Below are 13,896 nucleotides of genomic sequence, written 5' to 3'. Positions count from 1 at the left end.
AAGCCTCTGGGAGAAAAAAAAGTGACAGCTTGGAAGTAGTGCAAATAGGTTTGAAATGATTCTAGATAGGAAAAGAGTTTTGTAGCTCTAGTGAAATCCGCAACAGAGCCTTAGTCCAAGGTGCTGTCGAGGGGTCACTTGTGACTTGAAGCTTCTGAAATAGGGGGGAAGATCTCTTGTTGCTTAAGGAACTGTCCAGTCAGGTCTAAACCTTGGTTCCTGGGCTGGTGTTTCTCAGTGTGGTAAGTGAGCAGGGATTGTTTTCAGGGACAGCTACAGCAATCTGTGCCTTTTTCAGAAGCTGGAACATTGCAGCCAGACAGAAGGATCTGTTAAAATTAAAAGAGTTGTGGAGCAGTCTGCTTCTGGGAATCACAGTGCATGTGTGCTGTGATTATTAGGGTGTTATGTAAGACCTTTTCTTAATTTCTTTGCACCAAGTGAAATGTTGAAGGGTGAGATCTAATGGAGACAGAAAAGATAGAACCTTGACAGGGAGATGATGATGTGCTGGGGGGAAAGCTCTCTGAAGCTGTGATAATTTGTCCTGGCTGAAAACTCTAGTTTTCACGCTCATAACTTCATTTTCACCTTTAATTTGTATTTGGTGGAATTGGTCCAGTCACCTGCAATGTCTCATCACTTCCATTAATGTAGAAATTCTGAGCAGCCTTGGTGCTGAGACTAAGTGCTCTGGCAATGACTTGGGCTATCCTGGAATAAAATTGGTCCTTATGCTTTTTAGGCTTGTTGTGTATGATTAACAAAAGTTATCAGGCCAAAGAGAATAGTGTGGCTACGGGGGTGGTTGCAAGAAAGGCTGGGACAACAATGAAGTTTCTATATAGGTACTTTCACTGTTGGCTGTGACTGGTGAAGGGCAGAGTTTTGTCATATGTGGAGCTCCTGGTGGCTTTTGGTGCCATGACCAGAGCCATGTGTGCCCTGCTTCTTGGGCTGATGAGCTGATCTGTTGAGTATTTGATAATGAGAAATAAATCACTCAAATATTTTCTGTCATGCTCCTTTTGTATGGGATAGGCAGCTTGGTGTAACCCAAAGAACAACTCAAATTGTGTGTTTGGTGTCTTATAACAGTTTGGTCTCAAAAATAAGCAACTTGAAAGGTTTTTATGAGTATATCATGATTCCCCCACCCCCCCTTTAATTATAAGTACACTTTTGGTGACCCTATAATCTTTTTATTTTCACTGAAAGAAAGTTTAATCAAGGCAGGTATTTTAGACTGGCCAAATTTGTAGGAAAATGCTGACTGTTTGTTGACTAATCATTGTGAAAGAGCTACTAAAAAGTGATGGGAATTGGAGTGAATTATTTGCACATTGTCACAAGAAAAAGATTTTTAAAAAAAGCCTGGGAGCGTGACACTGCTGTTTGATTGACTATTTAGTCAAATGCACAGTTGACTGAATGTCACTTGAGCTTTTTAGCACCAGATGTGATTATAGATGAAAATGCTCCTGTTTATTGTGTGGATTTTCACTCACATTGTTCATAGGACACTCTTTGTAATAATGATGATGTCTGCTTTCTGATTAATCTATGAACAATTTGTCTTCTGGAAATAGCAGGTGTTGTGATGCCTCTTTCTCTTCACTGAATATGGAAAAAAATGGTGACAAAGCATTATGTTTAGAGCCTCATAAATTGGAATGTGGCTTCGCATTATGAACAATATTTGTTTAAAATCACAACACCAAGATTGAAATGAAAAAGGTAAACAATTTTCCTGCAGATTTTGGAAACGGAGCAGATGTCCAAAGGGGATTTTCCAGTTCACTGAAAAGCTTGGTTTTCCTAAGCTTGAAGTTGCAGCTATAAGTTTTGTCTATTCTTCCTGGCATCAATTTGTCACAGCTTTTCTTCTCTGATGAGAAAATTCATTCCTGGTTCTCCTCTAGTAACTGTAACACCTGTGTTGTCTTTGTGACCTGGCCTTTCTGACTTTGTGAAGTCTTTGCTGTTAATGATAACTTGTCAGCTCCTTGATTTTGTGTCCACAATCTGTATACACCTGTCATGGGCTGGAAGCAGTGAGGAACTCAGGAATTAACCAAGTGGGTCTTATTCTACATTTCCTATCGCTTCTCTGTCCTGCCTTAGTTTGTACTTGTGCTCTTAATGGTGCTTCTTCATGCAAGTACCCACTTTTATTTTTCCTCCTCAGTCTTTCTATTGCAGTCTTTCTAAAACTATTATCTAGTTTTATTTCTTTCTCTTTTTGGCATCAAATACAATTTTATTATTCATTCTTTTGTTGCCTTTTGTATGTGTGTAACAAGAGGTTTCAAATAGTAACTTGTTTTGGAATTTTTTAGTGCTTTTCACTGAACTTCTTCAAAGACACATACTTACTCCAGGTCTCCTTTTTTTTCCTCCCCTACCAATGCATAATAGTAAATTAATCATTCTTGGTAAGAAATATCTTCTGTTCTTAGACTTCTGTGAATCTAAGCTCACTCACCAAATCCAAATGCATAATATGCAGCATTTTATTTGTTCTTGGCTGACATCTGTCTTACAGAATCATAGAATTGTTAAGGTTGGAAATAACTTCTGAGATCACCGAGTTCAACCATTAACCCCGAACCATTGTGGTCACAACTAAACTGTGTTCCTCTGTGACACATTTACATATTTTGAACACATCCAGGGATGGTGATTTCACAGGCAGCCTGTTACAATACCTGACCAGCTTCCCAGTGAAGAAACTTTTCTGGATATTGAAAACACTCTGCAGCACCCATGAGGAAGAGGAGTGAGAAAAATGTGAGAGGAACAGCCCTGCAGACACCAAGGTCAGCAGAGAAGAAGGGCAGGAGGTGCTCCAGGTGCCAAAGCTGAGATTCCTCTGCAGCCCATGGTGACATCATGGTGAGGCAGCTGTTCCCTGCAGCCCATGGGAATCCACGGAGGGGCAGACTTACACCTGCAGCTCATGAGGATCATCCCAGCCTGGAGAACAGTTCTGGCAGGAGCTGTGACCCTGGAGAGGGACCTGTGCAGGAGCAGGTTTTCTGGCAGAAACCACACTGGAGCAGTCTGTTCCTGAAGGGCTGCATCCCATGGAAAGGACCCATGCTGGAGCAGTGGAGCAGTTTGTGAAGGACTCTATCCCATGGAAAGGAACTTGCTGGAACAGAGGAACTGTGTGAAGAGGTATGAACTTTCCCCCAAACCCCATTCCCCACCCCAGTGCACTGCTGGGGCTGGGGAATATGATGTAAATCTGTGAAGAAGAGGGAGTGAGAGCAAAGGTGGTTTCAATTTTCTTTTTTATTTCTCATTATCCTACTCTGTTGTTAATTGCTAATAAATGCAATTAACTTCCCCAAGTCAAGTCTGCTTTGCCCATGACCCCAACCAGCAATCTCCCTGTTCTTATCTTGACCCATGAACTTTTCTATCCTATTTTCTCCCCGTGTTGTGCTGAGGATGGGGAGTGAGAGAGTGTCTGGCTGGGCACTGGCAGGTGGCAGCCAGCCAAGGTCAATGCACCAGGCAAGGCTTAGTCACCAGCAGAGCTATTATAGGAAAGAGGATGCTGTAAACATCAGATTCTACATTATTAAGGCATTTTTATGCCGATGGTCCCTCTCTAGGTCTCCTGACTTTAATCTCATCACTGTGTACAGAGCTCTGAAAATTTCATTTCCACTCATTCTATTCTCTCAGCTGTCAATAAGTACTGCTGAGCAAACAAGGCTAAGTGCTTTTGGGATTGATTTTTGTCTCACTTCTGCCACAGTCCAACAGCATTTATATTGTCATATCATAATGTTCGTATCTAGCTGTGCTTATATTTTAGATTTCCATGTGTATATCTGAAAAAGAAACCATGGGCAACCCCCCTGAAATAGTTTCTGTGTTAGATTTATGAAAAGTAGAACCCCCTCCTCTGTGCAAAACATACGACCACATGCTGCAGAACAACGTGCTTAGTACATGAATGTCTTGTAACTCACTCCATCTTGTGTGAGAGGAGTGTTGCATGGAATAAACAAGTGAGCCAACTACTGAAAAGCTCTGGTCTGTCTGCTAGTCTTTTTGTGCAATTCACTTGAAATATTTAAATCAGGAAGATTGGAATCCAGCATCACCAGTCAGTGTATTGTTAGGGCTGCCTCCTTAATCAGGCAAGTTAGTGCCTGCAAAGCTCTGATACCTTCAGGAACACTGCCTGCCTCCAGGTCTGAATATCTACCAGCTACACTTAGTATCACATCCTTCATCATTGTCATTCTTGTGTAATCAACAGTGACTGCCAATTTCATGCTGCTATAGATAGCAAAACTAAAAATGTACACCTATATGCAAACATCTTGTTCTGTAGGGACATTGCTCTGTGTGTGTGTGAGAAGCTGGGATTATACAAAGGAAAAGTTACAAAGTTTTTTCCTTGAGAAATTAATTTCTTAATAATTTCCCATCAACAGAACATCTCATTATATATAAATGTTGTGAAAGACCTTATAAGACAGATAGACACATGAGGGATAAAATGAAAAGTTGCTGTGGAAACCATAACCTGAAATAAATCTTTCTTCTGTGCACTCAAAATCCCAGTCTTTGTCTTCTATTAGAATATTGTTTGCATATCATTTCCCTCTTTTAGAAAGAATCTGAATTTCTGATACACAAATGGAAATCCCATCTTGACAGTGACTATAAAGTGCATCTCAGACTAAGAGAATTTTTTTTTTCCCTTCTCCTGTGAGTATTTTAAGCCTTTCTCTTGCCTTGGTATCAGCCTAGTATAAGGCAGAAAAAAATGTAATCCCTGTTGGTCAGCACTGCTCACATCTGACCAGCTGCAGCAGTTTTGAACTGATGATATTAATGACTTAATTTGAGCTAATTTTGGTGTAGGAGACAGCTTGGGGTAGGGTGTAGAGGAGAGAATAAGAAACACATAGAAGATGCTAAGGCACAGAGGAAATGTTTGGCTAAACACAAAATGCTCTTTGGCTCTCAGCTTGCAGCTGTCATCATCCCTCTATAGCACATTCTTAGAAAAACACATTTCAAATAGGGCCTGTCAAATGAGCAAAAAGAGATTTGAGCTGTGCTATGGAGAGGCTGGATCACAGCAGAGCTGGTGTCCATGTTCTGTCCTCGGGACTCTCCTGTAGCTTTTGTTTTCTGCAGTCATCTCCTGGCAGATGCATTCCCACAGTGTTAGCCTGGGTCAGGAATGTGCTTTGAAAAGAAACTCCCGGTGGTCCCGTGCTCACTGTGTGGGGTTGGTATTGTCCAGCAGCCTTGGAGCACACAGCAAACGCTGCATCTTTTCTGCAGCACCCCAGGGATTCACCTAATGCTCTCCAGCTGCTCTCGGGTGTTCAGCTCACAGGATCAGACCAGAGCTAGCCTGAAATAAAATCCCCAACCCGTGCTGTGCTCTGTCAAATCGCTCCTGGTGAGCTACGCAGCTGATGAGATAAACTTCTCTTTTGTTAAACAAGCTCTTCCTGCAGTGTGATTTTTTTTTTTTTTGAAGCTGTTTTATATGCAAGAAATAACTTCAGCATCAGCTCCAAGGAAGCGCTGAAAAATACCAATTTGCAGTGCTCAAGTATTGAAGATCTTCACACAAAGGATGTGTGTGGAAAAGATGGGGCCAACTATTGAGTGTGCTCCTGTGATTTTCAGTCTAGCAAAAAGCATTGGGGGCTGATTCTTGACTTGCTAAAACTGGATTGCTTGACAAGAAAACATAGCAGCCACGGCTTTATGCAGGCATTATTACAGGCTAAGCCTCACGTTCTCTTCACAAATGCTGAAATACCACATAGAATGATTTAAGAGCCATCTGCACAATGATTTGCAAATGCATTAGTCCCATTTCCCTTATTCAGTAGTTACATATATATATATAAAACTGGTAGAATTTCTAGAATTTTTTAAGAATATTTTTTTCTAGAAAAAGTAGAATTATTCCTGTGAACTAAGCCCAGACATGAAACACATCTGTTTTTCAGCAACACAGAGGAACATCCTGGAGATGGCTTGAGATCCTTAACTTTGTGTAATATTTTACAGGATGGTCCAGAATGGCCGGAGGAGAAAAGACCATAGAAAACCACAGCTATCTGACCCTTTGAAAACCATGCCCAGCTTCTTACACTCAAGGGTTTAGGACTTTGTGAGATGGAGATTGTGTTTGAATCATCTCTTAACATACACTGACAAACCTGCCCTCCATAATTATTTCAGTGTCTTTTAATCTTTTTTATGTTTTTAATCTATAAAATGCAGCAATGAGTTCCACAAGTTTAATTATGTTCTGTGAAAAAATATTTATGCTGGTGGTTGAAACCCACTTCTTGGTAGTCAAATGCTGAGAGGAGGAAGCATTACTGTGGTGAAGCTAAAATAAATAAGCAGCAAAAGAAACAGTAGTGGCAAAGAAGAGGAGCAAAGCACCTCATTCCAAAAGAGAGGCAAGAGTTAGGAAGAAGGATAGCAGGGAGAGGATCTCAAAGATTTCCACCTGCCCCCAGAAGGGCACATCCAGGAGTGTAAGCAACCCTAAGGAAAAATTGGTCAGGTTTTCACTGAGTGGGAGACTCATGAACCACATCCCTGAGGAAGGATTAGGACAGGGTGGATAATGCTGAAGACACAGCTTCCTGGGATCACACTTAACAAAACTTGTGAAAAGAAATATAAATAACGAAATGAATAAAATTGTTTGGAAAAGTAGTGAAGTCCTTACAGCTATTTTTGTAATACAAGGAGAAGGGGGAGTAAAACTGTTGCCAACTGTAGTTAAGTGGGCAATATCAATACCAAAGTATTTACTTTTATATGCCTAGGAGGTCTGTGGTCAGGAGGCAACACATATGGTGTTCACACCATGCAAATGTTTATTGAAGGTGTTGTCACAGCAGGAAACTGAATATCCTCACCAACATCAACTGCATCAATTACATTGAGGTGGAAGAGCAGCAGTGATTATTACATGACAGGAGCAATCATGTTGGAAATGGGCTTTACAGAAATGATAGAATAATGATTTTAAAGGTATTGGAGGAGTAGAAACATATTTTGAAGATGTTAAGAAAAAGAAGTGATAATGTGGATAAGGTAGATTAGTTTCCATCAGAATTATTCCAGGAAAAGATGTCAAAGGAAGCCCTCCTGGGATAGACTGGGGAGTTGAATTTGGATGCAAATAAAGAATTACTGAATGCTTTTAGAGAGTGAAATTCTCCAGAGATTTGTGTCACAGGAAATTTTCTTAGTCATCCAGACTGAAAACCATTAGCAATCATATGCCACAACAGAAGAGTGACAACAGAAGATCTATTTAACTCCACAGTCAATGAAGCAAGGGGCTAATACAACTTAAAATTTTGTTTCTGAGACTAACATTAACAACTTAGAGGAGATAGTTGTAGAAAAAACCCTTGAGCGAGCAAGTGAGGTTGATTTAGTTGTCACCTGGAACATGGATACGCTATCTCAGTTTGAAAAGGGAAAATCATGCATAACTAGGGGGAACTAAATGGTGAAGAATGGACTAAAAAGCTCCAGACTTAATTTTAAATGAAGCTGGGAATTTCTTTATGTTAAATACATAGAGATGTTGGGGACTTTTCTTCTAAACTAAAGGCAACATCAGCCCAGCCAGCTCTGGAAATAAGGGTAAAGTCTATTGAAATGGACATTAGGAACACAGGGAAACCCTGCAAGGATGGGTAAAGATGACTGCCCTGCAGAAAGGCCTAAGGCTCCAGAAGCTCAGGGAATTGCCAACTGCTGTGCAAGTGCACAGCTGGCCTTGCAAAATACCTTTAATTGCTATGTTTTGGGCAAAAAAAGCTGTGGTGGGAGCAGCCCTGAATCCCAAAGCTCTCTGCATCCCTGTACTTTTAGAGAGCCAGAGGAGCTTGTGGTATTGAGTTTGGTATTGTTTGGAGTCATGCACAGCCAGTGCTCTTCAAGTAGGAAAAGGGTTCTCTACAGAGAAACATTTGTAGTTTTTTCTGTAATGAGTGGAGCATTTCAGTCCAAGTTTGCTTTTGGTACCTGGCAAGGTGGGCTGGGCCAGAGTTTTGTGTTAGTGATATGAGGCACCTGTTTGAGTCAGAAGGGGGTCAGTCTGAGCAGTGAAAAGCCTTGAGAAGAGATACAAACAGTCTTTTATTGCAGTGTTAGGAGAATTTAGTTATCAGTCTCATCACTAATTTGATGTGTGATGGCTTCACATCAGAGGATTTAGCAGCTGTTTGGGCAGAGATGGAAATTAATCCGTGCTGATGCAAGGTAGACATTCAGTGTGGCTCCTATATGTTTTTTGTGTCCATGCTTTGGGAGTGTGGGGGGATAGACAGACACACCAAAAAATTACCACCTGCCTTAGGAGGATGTGCCCCTCCTCAAAACCTGTGGTGGCTGTATCTGGATCAGAAAACTCTTGGATATGGTAAGAGCTTGACATCTGCTTGATGTTTGGAAGATCACACCCTTCCAAAGTATACCCTTCCAAGGGTACCAAGCTCTTGTATGAAGAAGGCATTGCTGCATTTTCTGCTACAGTTAGATGTTTTAAGGTGAGATTTACTACTTTCATGCCACTGACTATTCTTCTCAGTGGAAGCATGCTGAAACATTCTCTATTGTGCAGCTTGGTTGAGCAGGCAGCTTACTTCACTACTACCAAAGAAGAGTGGTAAGCAAAAATTTTTTTAAAGTGAATGTATACATTTTTGGTGTGCTTAAATCTGCAGCGTAGAGATTTTCAGTCTTACTGCTTGGTTACAATAAATTGCACTACTTATTCTTAAAGTGCTACTTATAAAGAGCTGAGAACATTAGTTAATAGTCAATATCTTTTTACTCTAGGTACAATTATTGTGTAGACTATAGCTATGGGGAAGCTTTACTTTCTATGAACTTTGGGACAAGCATGGTAATCTGTAGCAAAGCAATAGTTTTGGGGTTTTATCCTTTTTAATGTTTTTTTTTTTTTTCTTCTAAACTGCTTTTGAGTAATCTAAATAGCTAAACTTGTGTCCATTCTATAAAGAATTGTAATGTAAGACATTCACTTTTGGTGTCAAAAATGGAGAAAAATAAGAATTATTTTAACGTGTGTGGATTTTCCTTACAAAATTTGATCCCTGCAAATTTGATCTCCACAATTTTGTACCCACAAAATGTTCCAGCCTGAGGAGCCATCTTAGTGTGATGTTGAATGGACAAAGTGAAAATTTGATTGTGGCCTTCCACAGAAACCTACTTAACATTTTTCCTACAATTAATGCAGAATTTCCTCATGTGGAATAATTTTTCCCTTTCCACCATCTCTGAAAACACAAGCTGACTTCAACTTTGCTTGTTTTCTCTGATTACTCACAGAGTCTCTGATGGTTTTTGCTTTTTTTTACCTTAAAATATCATTTGAGTCCCAGTTTTGGTGTTTGGCTTAGGGTTCCTGGATTTTAAAATGATTGAAAACCCAGTGGATCTGACAACACAGCTCTTAATGACAAATTAAGCAAATCTCAGTTGTACTATCTTCTGAAGTCCCAGCTATGACTTCAAACAGTAAAGGTTAACAATAAAGAGACTAGCCAAAAATAATAAATTTCTATATCCTTTCATCAAATCTCCACTCTAGACCCTGCACTTTTATGTCAAAGGAGCTCCCTTGCTTGTTTCCTGACTTTAACGTTTTACAGGCTTTTAAAAATGACATAATGGAGCCTAAGGAGAGAATCAAATAATGTCATAGTAGGTGAGAAGACTTGGGTTTAATTCTTTGCAGCTGTTTTCTTTTGTGATCTTGGGCAATAGTTTCTCCTTCTCTCTCTCCCTCTCTCTGGTACAATTTTTTATCTCTAACTGAGGACACAGAACAAAGGAAACTTTCTTGCTTCTCCTGGAGATGCATTATTTTAATTACTATAAAAGACAAGGAAGAGCTCAGACAGTAAAGCAAGGGGATTGTGTTAAATACAAGAGAGGAAAAAGAACACAAAGCCACTCTGAGGCTCCTGACTTAAGGCTGGATAAATATTGTTTAAATATTTCTATCAATTTGTTGTGCTCTCTGTGAACATGAGAAGTGAGGACACCAATAACCTCTGAACCTTACTGGGCTAGAGATCCAACCTCTGCTGCCAATTCAAACCTTGGTCTCATTTTTACAAATATCTTTGCAACTGTCCATCTCTGATGTTGAAAAAGACTGTAGAAAACACACCCACCTGTGAAATGGAAGTGTAGAATGAAATGGCTTTTTCTTTCTCTGGCTTTTGGTGGTTTTTTTTTTTTGTCTTTTTTTTTAATGTTCTTACTAAAATAGAAAATAAGGTACTTAATGAATTCCTCTTGTCCTACTTGAGCTTTGTGCCTAGATTGCTACAGCTTGGGCTTAATAACAACTTTGAAAAAGAAATGAGTAGATCAGCAAGGAAATAGCACATCACATTGATCTCCCATAACTATCAAGACTGTACACAAATGGTGTTGTCCAATACCTTTGGTTTTGATGAACTTCAGGCAGAAGCAGCCTGGAAGGAAGGAATTTCCCTGCAACATCTAGACAAAACAAAACAAAAAATCTACCTGACAGGACAAACTGCTGGTTGATAGTGCTGTCATTCAGATGAATGTCTGGTTTATTGTCAGTTTCTGGGGATTTTTGTTTTTATTTTTTTTTAATCCCCATTTGCTTGGGGAGCACTCTTTAGCCTTTTTTGGGACAAGGTAATATCTGTATTTCTGCACTTGATAAAAAGTCCAGGTGTTTGACTTTGCTCTTTTGACACACTTGGAAATGTGCAAATGGAAAAAAACCCCATGAATCTGTGGGCAGTAATTCTGCATATAGAAGCTGTGCATCAGACTCTGGCTGCTTTGTGGTCTCTGAAGCGGTGGGCCACCTACTAAGAAGTGGTACTGAAGTAGAAGATCATGGTGATAGGGTTAGAGCAAGGAAATGACCACAGTGTGGAGGATGTAGTGTGAAAAAAAGAAATAGAAATACACCTCTAAAGACCAGGCAGGAAATGATACCACGTGTCAGTCTTTTGCTGCATTAATAAAGGATTATCTTGTATTTATATTTCGGGTTACTAAGCTGTGCTTTATATGTACAGACCGCCAGATCAGAAAATTCATTGCTGAGGGCAGTGATATTCCTTATTCCATTTCTGGCAACAAAGGCCAGAGTTATCTGGAGCATATTCATGGTCTGCATTGTTTCCACAGCTGATGCCAGGCAAGGGGCAAGCTGGACTATTTAGTCAGCAGGGGACTTCCTTGTGTGAAAAAGGCCCTCAAAAGGCTCAGAAGTGACCATACCTTAATGACAGCAGACTGTCTAGCAAGCAGTGTTTGTCAGTGCAAGGACTAAGGGGACACAGGCCTTTCCCTGACTGCAGTGACCTGTTGAGCCAGTGTGTCCCCACACTGTCCTGCAGTTGTTGTTGGGACACCAGCTCAGCTGGACACAGACATTTCAGAGGGTGCTATTCCTGCGTGCTGGATGGTGGATTTCACTCATGCTGGATTGTAGATTTCACTCATTCTGGTTGTGCTCCAAGCCACACTCAGCAGACTGGCTCACCATCAGTCTTCCTTTTCCTTAGCAGGGCCCGGGGAAACTCCTATCATTTGTTTCAGATCAATTTGCATCATTTTACCTCAGGGCTTTTGACAAGCACCTTGTGTGATGCAGAGATGATCACTCACTTTATATCTGTGATCTCCTGCGATGATGACAATGTTTAAACTTTCCTGCTATAGCAATGAAACTCCAGGAGATGCATTTGAGCAAGGAGACCTCCCATGCCAGAACATTTGTCTGGATATGCCATGTAGTGACATGAATAAATTGAGACAGGGGAATAAGGGAAGAAGTTTACTCCATACTTGCTTATTATATGGTGAACTACTGCAGGTAGAAAGAGTCTCTGTGCTATTTTTGCATCAAACAAATGTTGAACATTGTAAAGAGCACTATCTGCCAAGAAACCCTGCTCACATATTTCTGGGCAATTGAATAGGAGGATGTGGTCTGCTGAATGCATGGTTACTGTTCGTACATCTCTCTGAACAACCTGAAAATGTAAATCCTCTACTATTTAAAACTAGCCTGTCTTTAGGGTGTCTGAATATCTGTAGTTACCACCTCTATAGCAACACATTCCACAGCAGAAGGGAATGAGATGGGATCATACTGCCACTGTGTAATCCCTTGGAAATGCAGCACAAATAACTGTAACTGGCCTCACAGCTGTGATGAAAGATTTGGATTGATTTTTTGGATCCTTGGTTTTTGTTTTTTTTCCCCTTCCCCTTAGAATCTTGGAAAGAAATTTCCAGGTCTGGTAAAGTTGTTGGTGTGGCTATTTCTTTGTTTGTTTTATTTGTTTCTTTGTTTTGTTTGTTTTGTGTCTATATGACAGTGAAGAATGCACATAGGACAGAAAAAAGATGTTGACAGAAGCACAGGAGTCAGAAAATCTGTCATAATTTTTCTTTCTTAGCTTTACAAAGCAGCTCAAGTATTTCTGTGGCTTTTGTGCTGCCTATTTAAAAAAAAAAAAAAAAAGAAAAAGAAAAAAGAAAAAGAAAATTCGAGCTGCAAGTGAATTGCATAAACAATTCTAGATTCACTTTTCCAGGAATGGAATTGGACATCTGACAGGAACCAACTGAAGCACTTGGGTATAAATCAATGGTTAGGCAATGCAAGAGAGACAATTTCTTAACATGAAAAAATGCTAAGGGAAATAGAAAGAACCCACACAATTGATGCATTCTCTTTCTCAGAAAAATCTGCCATCATGAATCTCTTATATTTGGTAATTTCTAATCTTGAAAAGGATTGTTTGTGACACTTTAGCTCTATGTTCATGTACAAATATTTGTGTGGCCTATATGTTTTTCTTTGTGTACATGTTCTGGTCTCAACCAAGACTTTAAACCTCCTCTCCTCAGTACCCAGAGTATGCATTGATGTACAGGTGCCCCGTATTCCACCAAATTCAGACATGCTGTTGATAGAATTTCACAGAAAATGTATGAAGAGAGTAAGACTTCAGTTACTCACACTTCAGCATGATTTTCTTTCCTAGAATGAAATCCCAGTCGTTGACCACTGTATAATTCCAGAGCATAATTCTCCACTGCCCTGTGCTTTGCTTTGTCCTTGTGCAGTATGAGAGGGGCTATAGATTTTGGAAATGGAAGTTTTGGCCACTTCACACAGTACTGTGCAATATCAAGAAGTGGGGTAAAGAGCAACTGTGAATAAAACATCTAGTCCAGTAACCACAAACAAGTCCAAATAAAAAATAGTTATTATAATTAATGCCATTACTTTAAATAGAGAGGTAAGTGGCTGTTCTGTAGTGCTTGGTATTGTTTGTGAGTACTTAGAATTAAATCCTGAAATAAACCAAATAACATATCCGAAAGAAACTGCTTCTCCAGAAACAACCTTAGAAGTTTCTACCTGTCACTGAGGCCTTTATTTTTGTGTTATCAGCTCCCTTGATCTCTGGTGATTTGTAATTTTTCTCCCTTATGCACATTTTTCAACTGCATAGGTGTTTGTGAACACCATTTCAAATGAGAGTCTTTTCTGACCTTTTCTTGGGAGGTTGTACACACACTTCTGAGCTACCCAGACTTGCCAACTTTAATTTTTTTTGCCGGGAATGCCAGGGAGTTTCATTCAGCTCACAGAATGTTACTTACTACCTCAGTCTTGGAGCATCCATGAGAGGGAGCAAATGTCATGTTGGTTTTCTTGGAAACCTCCACTGCCTCTGGCACCTGGTTGTCCCAGGAGCCTCATGCTTTGGGAGCATAAACCCAGAGGAAAGCTATATTGCAGCTCCCTTGTTCACCAAC

The sequence above is a fragment of the Parus major genome, chromosome 1 (assembly GCF_001522545.3).
Source record: "Parus major isolate Abel chromosome 1, Parus_major1.1, whole genome shotgun sequence".
Lineage (NCBI taxonomy): Eukaryota > Metazoa > Chordata > Aves > Passeriformes > Paridae > Parus > Parus major.
This window is presented reverse-complemented; position numbering follows the sequence as displayed.